Below are 12540 nucleotides of genomic sequence, written 5' to 3' on the forward strand. Positions count from 1 at the left end.
GGGTCTTTCCTGTAGTCTTCGGCATCGATGGTAATGATGTCAGTGTGAAGAGCATGGATTGTTTCAGTGTTGTGTCTGTGGACTTCCTTGTTGGTGGCAAATACGTGCAGTGCATCACACGGGCAGTCTTTGGGGTCCTTCACAGCCTGGAGCAACAAAGCTCGATCTTCTTCGGCAAGCTCGTCGGTCTTCTGCTTCACCCGTATGCGGTTTAAAAGTTGGGCAAAAGCCAAGTCTTCTTTCTGACGCATGATCTCGGAGAGAGTAACCATTTGGAAATGGTCTTTCCAGAAGTCCAAAACATCGTCTTCGTACACGCAGAGTGGTTTGGCTTTACCCAGAGGTGGCAGTTGATAAAAGTCTCCCACGGCGAGGACAGAGATTCCCCCGAAAGGTTTCTTGCTGCCTTTGATTTGTTGACATCTCCAGTTTATGTAGGCAAAAAGATCCTTCGAAATCATGGACACTTCATCGATGATAAGAATCTCCACGTCGCGTAGTGTTGCTCGTAGTTCATCTAGGGCATTTCCAAGTCCTTGATACGGTGGCTTCAGATTCCTTGGAAGTTTTAAAATCGAATGTAACGTTTTTCCGTTAATATTGAAGCTCGCGGTTCCGGTAAACGCACTCAAGAGCACCGTAGGCACGGACAGATCTCCTTCCTCCCGCAGTCGAGGCAGTTGACGCAGAATCTTGGTCGCTTCCGTGTATATGCACTTGATGACGTGTGATTTGCCACATCCAGCACCACCTGACACGAAGTAGAAAAACTGTTCTGGATTATGACCCCAGACACGCTTCTGACACCACTGGCAGACCGTGTAGAATATGGCTGCCTGCGTCTCGTTTAGACTCCTAAACAAACTCCTAATGAATTCGACGCTCATCTGCGGTGCCTCGATTTGTGGCACGACCCCATCTCCGTGTTCAAGAACCTGGAATTCTGGGACATCATCTTGTACGTCCTCATCATCCGGAATGATGTCTTGTCGTTCAGCAATGCACTCCAAGCGATCCACTTCTACTTCAGGTGCAAAAGCGTTCCATGCGTTCTCAGACGGTCCTTGCTCTTGCAGCTGATCGAATGCCTTGTCCAACTCTTCGCTGTGTTTTTCAAACTTCTCCTTGTGTGCTTGAACTATGGCACAGACAGGGATCAGCAAACCAGGGTGAGTAGGTAGTTCCACCTTTGCACCTTTGTAAAACGTCTCGTATGTTGGAAATCCTGGAGGTTTTAGCTGTTCGTTGTTCCGATGTGGCATATAAAGCTTCAGTAATCTACCGTAAAACTTTTCCGGTTGTTTTTCCTCAGAATAACGTGCAAATCTAATGACTGCAGCCTTCCCAGACGTTCTTTTCTGAAAAAAACCCATGCCGTTCAGCAGCCGGTGAACATTTTTGCCTTCCGTTTGCTGACCGTACACGATGCGGCACTCCGAAGCAAAATCTGCCAGGCACATCTTTTCAAAATCACGCGCTAGAGGCCTTGCTCTGTATTTATCGATCATCCCTGACATCCACACATCCTCGGAATCGGGATTTTTATTTTGTAGGACGCTTAAGGGAAGACTCATCTTTAGCGCGTCATCATCCGTCGGTAGAAACACAACACTTCGTGAACACTTCTTCAACGGTAAGCTGCATGTTCGTGCCACAGACTCCTGAGCGCTAACTTGCCTGTGTTTGGAATATGCTTGCATTATCTGCTTCATCTCATCTGCCTCGCTAACGTTCGTCTCGCGCACACTCTTGATTACGTTTTTAAGTAAATCGCCCATTTCATGCTCCGGCTTGGAAATATACGAAAGCATGTACATAACGCAGCTAAAAGCGTCAATAACGAACTGAATGTCCATATTGGCGTTCCATGCCCTTAATAAATCGGGATTGTATCCATTCACCCAAGCCTCCTTTGGATCACGCTTCAGCAGAATCACGTTGGCATTGGACAATGCTTCGACGTTGTCACTGTAATCCTTGATGGACATCTTACACGCTGTCAGTAGCTCTGACAAGCTGTCAAAGGAGGCTTGGGGGTCATTCAATAGATCCCACACCGGCTTGAGTTTGGTCCTGGCTTCGCACATTGCCTTTCGAGCAGCTTCCAGTCTCAACTTCTTTCTGTCTGCTTGTTTTTGTGCTTTCTCATGCTCTTCTTCAGGACGCTGTGGTTGTGTGGTTTTAGACGCAAACATGCAGCTTCCAGATGGAGAAGTGTCCGTGTCATCCTCTTCTTCAGGACGCTGTGGTCGCGGACGAGTGATCTCGGTGCTAGACACCGGTAGTTTGGGGAACCCAAATCGACACAATACATTTCCCTTCTTACAGGACTTTGAGTGGTTCCTGCTGTGAAGCTGGACCTCTGTGACGATCCGGTGAAGCTCAGGATCAGCCGAGGAGTCGGGCAACTGGCAGGTTATGTTGCGGTCGATAAAGTCACAGACATCCTTGTCAGAGTCATTTTCAAACTCGGGTGCGTCCTTTATCCAAACAAGAAGATGGATATGTGGGCTTCCTCTAGCTTGAAACTCCACTCGGTAAAAGTAGTCCTCAACTTCACCAATGGGTTGGGCAGGCGACAAAAGCAGATGAGTCATTAGCGCATCCACCCGTTTCTCAAACATGCGCATGACAGTGACTGGGTTGCTTCGGAGGATTTCACACTTTGTCGTCCAGTCAAGCTCGGAAAAGTCGACGTGTTCACCTTGTTGGGCCTTGATTGCGGTTATTACTTCAGGCCATCTCATTTCGGCTGCGCTGAACGTGCAAAAAAACGTAGGGGTTCCTAACTGTCTTATCATAGCCTGTAGATCTCGCAAAGTTTTCTCCCAATACGATGGAGTGCCTCTCAGTGGTTGCATGAACCGTGTGGCGTCTCTGTTGTGTACCAATCTTTCAACCTCCCGGTTGTCTTGAAGCAGTCTGTTGGAAATTTTCCGGCCATCTCTTGTGATGGGTTTGCCTTTTCGCAACTGGATAGACATGCTGTTTCTAGCCAGTTGCGTTTCCGTTACAAACTGTGCAAAGAAAAGATAACTCTGATCTTTTGCAAAACGCGTGTCCACGCTGAACAATCTGGCGTTGAAATACATACTGGGAGATATTGAAATTTGTCTTTCCTCATCAATGGAATTTTGTCCAGTGGGGAATTGAACAGGGAACGCCATGGCTTCCAACTTTGGGATTTTGAAAAATCCAACAGGCTTTTGTCCTTGTGCAGGTGCGATACTAAATATTCCCTCACCGTACGACAAGATCTCCTGTCCGATGTCAGGCGGCTGCATGCACGTGTCTAATGTGAGGCCGGGTCGAAGCTCATCCTTTTCCTCAACGCTAACTTGTTGCTCATTCTGCTCAGCAACATCAACTTCTTGTTGCTTCTCAGAGGCATCAGCTTCCGCGTCCAGGTGACTTTCAGAGACATCCGCTTCCTCATCTAGGGCACTTTCAAATACAGCATCTTCTCTTATGGAGATATCCCTGTATTCTGAATGCATTGCTTTCAGCTTCGATAAAGCTGCAAGCACGTTGCGCATATTCACAGTCTGGAACTGCTGGTATCCTTTAAACTTAACGTGTCTCTTCAGCTTCACCTGCAGCAGCTGGGCCTCACTTCTTGGTCTTGGCAGAGAGTTGACAGTGTTCTCCATCTCGGAGGGCACGCACACAACGGCACCACGTACTGCTCTCTGCTGTCCTTTGGGTAATGAAACTATTTTTGCAAACGGTAAAATTTTTGCAATTAGTTGACGCTCAAGGACATTTAATTCATCCAATTCCGCAGGGATTGGTGGCAACTCCAGTTTGTTGGCTGCTGCAATTGAAGACATCTGTCCTCTCTTAAGATGGCTGTCACAAGTGTGGCAAATCCACTCCTGTCTTCTCTCTTCAGGAACTACGCAGGAACCTGAGCAGGCACTGTCACAAGCATGAACATACTTCCCGGTTAGGCAAGTCGCTGCAACATGAACGTTTTTGTCGTATCTCGTTCTATTACAGACCCTGACTTGGTTAGGAAACAGGGCTCTGTGACAGACTGTGCAGACATGTGTAGGGCCATGCTGAATCTTACACCGGAATGCATGTATGGCACTTTCCATCTCTTTGTTAACCAAAGGCTGGGGTGTTTGCTGGCTGGAACGGATGTAAGGTTTATATTTATTTTTGATCCGCAGTGCGCATCGCAATCGATGAAGAATGTGATATGAAGTATCACTGGCACATTTCTGGGTCTTGCGCAGGGTACATCGCAGGATGTGATGTGCTCTGAACTCTGAGTCGCCTGCATATCTCCTCACCATGTGCTCTTTCATTCTCCTCTGGAATAGAGTATCGGTCCTGTACCTCTTCGTAATGTGCTCTTTCATTCTCCTCTGGAATAGAGTATCGGTCCTGTACCTCTTCGTAATGTACTCTTTCTTCTTTTTCTGAAAGAGAGTATCGGTCCTGTACCTCTTCGTAATGTACTCTTTCTTCTTTTTCTGAAAGAGAGAATCTGTGCTGTACCTCTTCTTACTGTATTCTTTCATCTTCGTCTGAAAGAGAGAATCTGTGCTGTACCTCTTCTTCATGTATTCTTTCATCTTCGTCTGAAAGAGAGAATCTGTGCTGTACCTCTTCTTCATGTATTCTTTCATCTTCGTCTGAAAGAGAGAATCTGTGCTGTATCTTCTCACTAGAGACCGTTGCCTTTGTATTCGGAAGAGACAATCTTGATTATACTTCACCTTAAATGCTTCTTTTTTCTTTGATTGGTATTGCAAAGAAGTGGCATACCTCCGTCTCTCACAATCCCGTCTTTTATGTTGTCTGGTGACATAAGGTGCAGCCGTGTCGTTAGGATCTCCACCTTGTTTTGACATTTTAAATGTTTTACGCATTTCTTTCCTTCTCCTGTGCTTATTTGTTTTTTCTACCGCATCTTGGTTTTTAGTTCCTGTGCAAACAAAATTTACTTTGGCTCCAACATTTGTTACTGGTTCTGGTAGAGCTGAAATCACTTGTGACGCCTGTTCACAAACAGATGATGAAGGCAGTTGGACAGACTGTTGCTCAGTTTCAAATGATACAGGCATGAATTCATAGCTGGTCTCAGCACCACGATCCCAGAATATCTTGAGCACTCTGTCTGCCATGTCACTCAGGTGGGTGAAAGTCAACATGACAGCAGTTCCATTAGGATGGGGCAAGCCTGCAGCAGTCCTCGAGTGAGAATCAAAGTATCCATACCTTCCAGATCTGTCTCTAAACACAGCAATACACTCTGGAGATACAAGGAGGAGAGCATAGCTGACATCTGTGGAGAGACACTGTAGCCTTTCAGTGAGAGGAATCAACCACTCTTCGGTCCCTGTGGCTCTGAGGTATCCATGCATCACTCCTGACTTCAGCACATCGTATGTCCGGTTAAATGATGAAACCCTCAACGGTACTTCCTCCATGGTCAGGTGGTTGAATTTAAACCGTCCTTCAGCAATAAGCTGCAATTTAATGCTGATATATAACGCATCTCCCTCCTCTAAAACTCTATCAAGATCAGGCATCTTGAACGCAATCCCTTCACTCTGGTTTGCCAAAAATGTCAACGCTACACACGTGCACTGGTGATTTCTAGAGAAACTGTCATACCTAATATCACCCTGACAATGAGATGCCTGCACAGACACAACCCTGGATGCAATATCACCACCTTCTACATACGTTCTACCTGAAAACTGAGCTACAGCTGCACTGGTGCTTGCCTGTTCAACCTGTAAATAATCATTCATGAAATTAGGCTGCTGGTCACAATTAGTGTTACAGAATCTGTGTTAAATTTTAAATTGCACTTCATGCTGTTTGGGACAAAGGCATTTTTACTAAACACAGGGTTCCTGCACACTTTTGAAAGTCAAATTTAAGGCTTTTTAAGACCTTTTTAAGACCTGAAGAAATCAAAATTAATACTGTACATTAGGGCTGTGCAGTATTGACAAAAATATATCTTGATATTTTCAACGTTTTGTTGATAATAATTAGATGATATTTTACTGATTGTGTTTTTGTGCTGGTGCCATGGCTGGTTTAGGTCTGTTGTTGACAGCTGACTCACGAAGATATTCATATTTTTCATATTCTATGCAGTGGTCAGTTCACAGCAGTGACAGAAATTAATATTTTAATTAAGGGGCGATATTTGCCACCTTAAATTGATTTTTTCAGGGGCATTTTCACCTATATATGGACATTTTTTCTAAACTTATTTAGAGTTATGCATCACCTTTAATGTCAAATACTATCATTCAAATTAAATTATACAGTAATTATACAATAATACTTAATTATATAATAATCATACATTACCACTGTTACAGTCAAATTAAATCATTCAATCAAAATCCATCTTTGCAGTGCAGAGGTGACAGAAGCGGCATCAGAAGTGGCATTAATTTATTTACACTCCATTTACAACTGCATAAATAAAGCTATGAGATATATATTTTAAATCAATATTCAATATTTAAATATGAAATGATTTCTAATTTTAACATTTTATTTAAAGGTTACTTTAAATATGAAACCGCAGCGGCAAATCACTGTCTTAATAAGTGAGTTGAGGGAGTCATTCATTCAACCGATTCGTTCAAACGGCTGATTCATTCGGGAAAGAAGCAAGTGATTCGTTCAAAACGCGGATTTCAGTCAAGAAATAATCGCTGTCGGTTGCATTGAGACTCACTACGGTTTCATTATGAAATTCTAGTCGGCGAAATAAAGGGAAAACAAACAATATTGACAATATTGTGTCTAAAAAGTAACTCAATGTTAACTTATTGTTAATTTAACTGTTGTATAACAAATATCACAATTGGAATTGTGCACGGGAAAACGGCACTCTTTCTGATGTGATATTCTAATATAAGAACATAATATGATATAAATATAAGACAAAAACTAACTTGGGGACATAACAGTTACACTGCACACATCACGCAGTGAAAGCACGAGAGACAAATGCGATGTCAGCTCGCAGTGCCTCGTACATTGTTAAAACAATGATTACAATATCATAAAAGACAATACACATCGCACACCCCATACGCACATAAAGAATGAACTTACAACTGAACTGACATTTACAACCTTTCTTCTCCTTCTCTCCTCTCGCGTGCAGGAGACAGTTATGCTGCCGCGACTCGCGAGTGACGCGAAACGTCACGTGAACTAGCAAATCCACAAAGATAGAATAATAAATAAATAAAAATACGTACGCTAATTAGATGGTTTTAATTTGGAAAGCTTTTAGATATGTCTAAGTCAAAGTGTCATCTAAAATTTAAGACCTTTCATAAGTAAAAATAAGACTTTATAAGACTTTTTATGGCCTTAAATTTTAAAAATCTAATTTAAGACTTTTTAAGGATCCGCGGGAACCCTGTAAACAGTTCTAAAAAAAAACACTAAAGAAAAGGGCATTTGTACACAGTAAGTGTGCACAAAAGACAAATGCAAAAATTGTTGTTTGAAAATTGCGTTCTATTAGGGGTGTAACAATACACTTATCTAACACTTGCCGATACATATGGGTTCACGTGAACAAGATCAGATGATATTTTAACACTATTGTTAAGAAATCTTTAAAGAACAAGATCAGATGATATTTTAACACTATTTAAAAAAATCTTTGACGAAATGTAGACTGGAAAAAATGGTCTTTTATCTGACTTAAAGTCACAAAATGCACAACAATTTATGGTACATTTTTAAATATCTAGTTTTTAGAAATGTTTATCTAATCTGAGACAGTCACTAGGTTTGCTGCAATAGTCGGTGTTACTGGTGTTCAGCCGAAACAGCTATTTACCTACTAAAAAAAAAACACCTGTCTTGGCAAGTGTTTTAATGTTAACCAAACAAAGGACAAATACATGACTAACAGGTCTTGACTAAATAGGCTACCTTTTGTAACATTACAAAAAGATCAATCTATATTTTATTTATACAGTAATGGATATGCAGTGTTTTTTTCACATTTGATTACTTTTGTCAAATTTCTGTACATGTCGGATCTACCTGAAAAACTCTAAAAACGATTTGATTAATTTCTTATATTATTACTGACTGCTTACTTGTCTTTAATAATGTTTCAAATTCACATTAATTCAGCTACATCTGGATTGTCTTTGTCCATATAAGGGATTAATAAAGCGCAATCGTGACAGCCCTAGTCCCAAGAATAAGGGTGCCCTGAAATGAGCATGTTGCAAGACACAGATATCAATAGTACCTGGTTAATCCTGGAGGGTCTGGTCTGTTCATCCTCCAGGTCGAACTTCCTCCAACGAATTTTTTGAGCCTGTGATCTCTTTCCTCTCCGCGGCATCCTTTAAAATATGAAGAGATAAAAAGAAAAAAATATATTTTTGTCAAATATATCTGACTAACTCACTAATTTGTGTGAATAACTTTTAAAAGTAGAGATTTTACTTTTACTTCAAAGTAATACATTAATAAAATACACTTAATTTCTAGTCAAAATAATTTTAAAAGGACATTCTCCCTTTGATATGCACATACTTTGAAAGTTCGCCTGGTGTCACAGCTGTTGAGCCTGAAAAGATAAAACCTGTAGTACTCTCAGGAAGAAAAACAAACAGTTAAACAACAATGAAAGAGACACTGTGTAAACTTGTAAAATGTTTTTTTTTTTTTTTTTTTTTGGGGGGGGGGGTGGGGGTAAGAAATGAAATGAACTGCTCTCTGTGGAAAACGCCAAAACACAAGGAACCTGTAAAGAAACAAAACAGAACCAGACATATTAGAGCACAGGGACTACAAGCATGGTGATGTGATGAAAATGTCATGGTAAAGATTAAGAAACCATATTAACACTAACCAAGGAGAAAAGTGCAGCAGAAAATGCAGGTCTGATCAGTCAGTCTGAAAAAACAACAATGACAACATAATGAAAAATTACTAAACTTGAGTCAACTATGCATAACTTCTTTGCATGTTCTATATTCATTATTTTTATCTATATGTAGAATATAATTTAGGAATGTATCGCAATAATGTTTTTTCTTGACATTCTCTCATATTTTCAAGAAGCAGAGTTTCTGTAAAATATGTGGCCTAAAACCTGTGATGGACTGGCCATCCATCCAGGTTTACTATATAGGACAAGTGGTTTGGACAATGGATGGGTAATTAATTATTTGTTGCATAAATAAAACAGTTTTTTTAATAGCTTCTATGATCCTAATCATATTTTAACTATAACGATTTTCGTATCAAGAAGTCAAATCTGAAGTTTTTGTATGTGGCCATGTCCCTAAATTAAACCTTTACCTCAAAATGCAGTATGGAATGAAAACAGTATTCTGAAACAGAGAAACAAGAGTGTCATAAAAATCATCATCACACTCACAACCCATTTAACTTGAACTTTCATTGCTGAACATTTTCAACTCACTCCAGTCTAAACTAAATGATTTTTTGGGTAATTTCTACATTTTTAGTAATTTTCTAGAAAAATGTACACATTGTCATAAATAACCTTATATAAATATCCGACCTTTTACCATCGCGTCATTTGATTTTGATTAATTGCGCGAGGGAGAGAGAGAGCAAGGCAGCGCTTTGAAGACGGCAGGAGCGCGCGCGCGGCCGAGGCTCTCTCTCTCCCTCTGCTCGTTCTCTCAGTGCACAGAGACATGCGCAGCAGTCATCTAGATGAAATCACCATAGGTGATCACCAATCATCAAATAAGGCTTTTATAAGGAAAATAAAATAATTTCAATACAGGAAAAAAAACATGAAACAAAGCGGTCTACAGTGTAAAATGAATTTCTTACATTATATTTGCACTTTGTGGTTTATGATTAGATAATTCTGTCAGTGAGCGCGCACTGAAATCAGTTCTCACCGGAATTCTTCACTTGAGACTGATCTAACCGCCTTTGATTGGACGTTGCATTTTTTAAACTCAGCAGAAACGCATGTGATTGGCTCAACGCATGATTTGAGTGACATGAACATTGATGTAATGAATCAATCGACATTATCATAATTCTTTAGTACCATAAAATACATTCTAAATATTACTGAACTAAAATATAGTGAATTTATTTTTAATTGATAAAGATACACTTAAGGTGTTTGGTCAGTTTTGAGTCTGACGCATAATCTATAAGTAATGTCTGAGGGTTAAACACAAGAAAAACATAGTAATGTTCCGTCTCCATCACTCCTCAAAATACTGTGAAGGTCGTCAACGTAGTAATCGATGCGTTATGCGTCACATCATGCGTTAATATTTACCAAGAATCACTGCAAATAACGTTATAGTGACGCTGCCGTCTCTATCCTACTTGAACCCAATCTAACAGATTGTCAGCGCGGATTTGTGTAACATCAACCACGTGACCGCAAGGCGAGAAAGCACGGTTCCCTCAGTTCAATCACGAGTAATACCAGTAAAACACTCATGGAACTCCCGTTATATTAAATAAAGCCAACTACAGAGCAAAATTTATTTCTTACATACATTATATTTGCACTTTGTTGTTTATGATTAGAGAATTCTGTCAGTGAGCACTGGAATCGGTTCTCACCGGATTCCTTCACCGTGACTAACGTTAACCACAGATGCGGAAACTTCGACGCTGCCTTTGATTAACATGAACCGACCAGCATCAATCGACAATTTTCATTCAAATATTTTTGCATAAGTATACTATTAACTTGTACATCGCCACATAAGCTATGTGAGGATGCTTAGCTTAAAATAAGCGCCAAAATGAATACACTCCTCGCTCAGTGTGTAAGTTAAGCTACACAAACAGCAAAATACAAAGCACGTAATATCCATCAGACACACACAAAATATCATGTTACGTTTCACACAAAGATAGAATTGTGGCTAACTTAACTGTTAGGCCCTAGCTGTAGACATAAATGATCATACATTAACTGTTACCCTCTTTACAAAGAAAAAGGTAGCTTCAGTAAACAAAAACAGCATTAACTACAACTCATATGATAATACGAATACTGTAAACATTTAATTCAAATAAAGAGCTGAATTTGACAATACAAGGCTTCATAAAACAGCATATATAAGAAATCGACCTCCTCCACTTACCTCGAGAGAATAATGCGGGGGGTTCATCAGTTCTGCTCCCGTGAAGAGTCGATCTCGCAGCCAATCAGCAGCGAGCTTTGATTGTACAACCAATAAAATCACACCTTGTAGTGATGGATCGGTCTTGAGCGATTCGTTCATGTGAACAAATCTTTAATATGACTCGGGAATACCGAGTTGTCTCGTATGTGTCCTAACCGCTCATTCATTCGCTCATTCACTAATCCCTATAGTATAGTGTAACGTTATGGCATCTGGGTGCACTAGATCTGCAAGGAGTGAACGAAATGAAGTGAAGTAGCTGTGTCCGAAACAGTGCTGTCATATATCACAACTGTGTTTTCAACCACATAATGTTTATTTTAGGTTTCAGACATTTAAGTACACATAAGTACAAGCAAAAATATATATATATTTTGAGTTTGTAAAATGCACACTAATGTCTATGGAAGCGGCAATAATAATCCTTTCCATTATAATAAGACGACACGTTTTATTCATATCAGATTCACATTGTGTAAGTACCTTTACATTTTACCCTATTCTTCTCCCAGTTCACCGCCACTTGCTTTCATGTATTTTGTGAGAAGTGGAGGAACTGACGTGTTGTAAATCCAACAGATCCGATTCTCTGAACTGTAAAACAAACTAAAATGGCGCCGTTCATTGTGCATACAGCTCAATTAACGCGGTCGTTATGAAGGTGTTTAAACAACAAAACACATCCACTTGCACATATTCGACAATCGGAATATCAGTGTTTCATGTTATAGCTAATACATTTGTGAATATTTTGAATAGAAAAGGGAAAATGACATGAAAGCAGATCATCATTCATTCAGCGATGTGTTGTGGTTGCTCTGTGTCACGTGACAAGCAATGACCCGTCACCATGGAAACATTAAAGTGACAGTAACGGTCGCCTAGAAAAACTCAAGCTGGGGGATCAGTTAGAATATTTTAAACTTAAGTTACGTGTGAAAGGGTTAAATACAAAAATAACAAACGAAAAAAACACAAATTAACAATGGTAAATTATTGTATGTATTTATTCTTTTTAGTAAATTGTTTTTTTTTTGTTAGAAACTCACGCTCACGGATGACGTGGTCGTTGAGCGCCCTCAGGCGACCGTTATGATCATAGATATACATAATAAAGGCCTTTATTATGTATATCTATGGTTATGATTGCATTCAAATGACTACGCATCCTACAGATGATCTACAAATATTTTTAAATCATCCACCAAATTATCATCTCTTTCTTGCAGTTTAACGAGTAAACAACAATTCCACGAATTATTAAAACACCTGGCTGTTAGTAAAACACATGAAATTGAGTTAATGCTTAAATTATATATTTTAATAATAAAATAATTTACCTTATTAATGTAATTTAATTTAATTTTAAAATGCA

General features: G+C 39.8%; 1 long non-coding RNA gene across 1 annotated transcript; it reads right to left on the reverse strand.

Moving 5' to 3' along the window:
• Positions 1–5367: 5367 nt before the first annotated feature.
• On the reverse strand, positions 5368–8655 carry LOC130077929 (uncharacterized). The gene is made up of 3 exons (XR_008805853.1): positions 8557–8655; positions 8267–8363; positions 5368–5750 (listed from the first exon to the last, which is right to left on the reverse strand). It is a non-coding gene; the product is annotated as an uncharacterized LOC130077929 (long non-coding RNA).
• Between the last annotated feature and the right edge of the window lie 3885 nt (positions 8656–12540).

Source organism: Rhinichthys klamathensis, unplaced genomic scaffold, assembly GCF_029890125.1.
Source record: "Rhinichthys klamathensis goyatoka isolate OS25496 unplaced genomic scaffold, OSU_Roscu_1.1 h1tg000786l_1, whole genome shotgun sequence".
Lineage (NCBI taxonomy): Eukaryota > Metazoa > Chordata > Actinopteri > Cypriniformes > Leuciscidae > Rhinichthys > Rhinichthys klamathensis.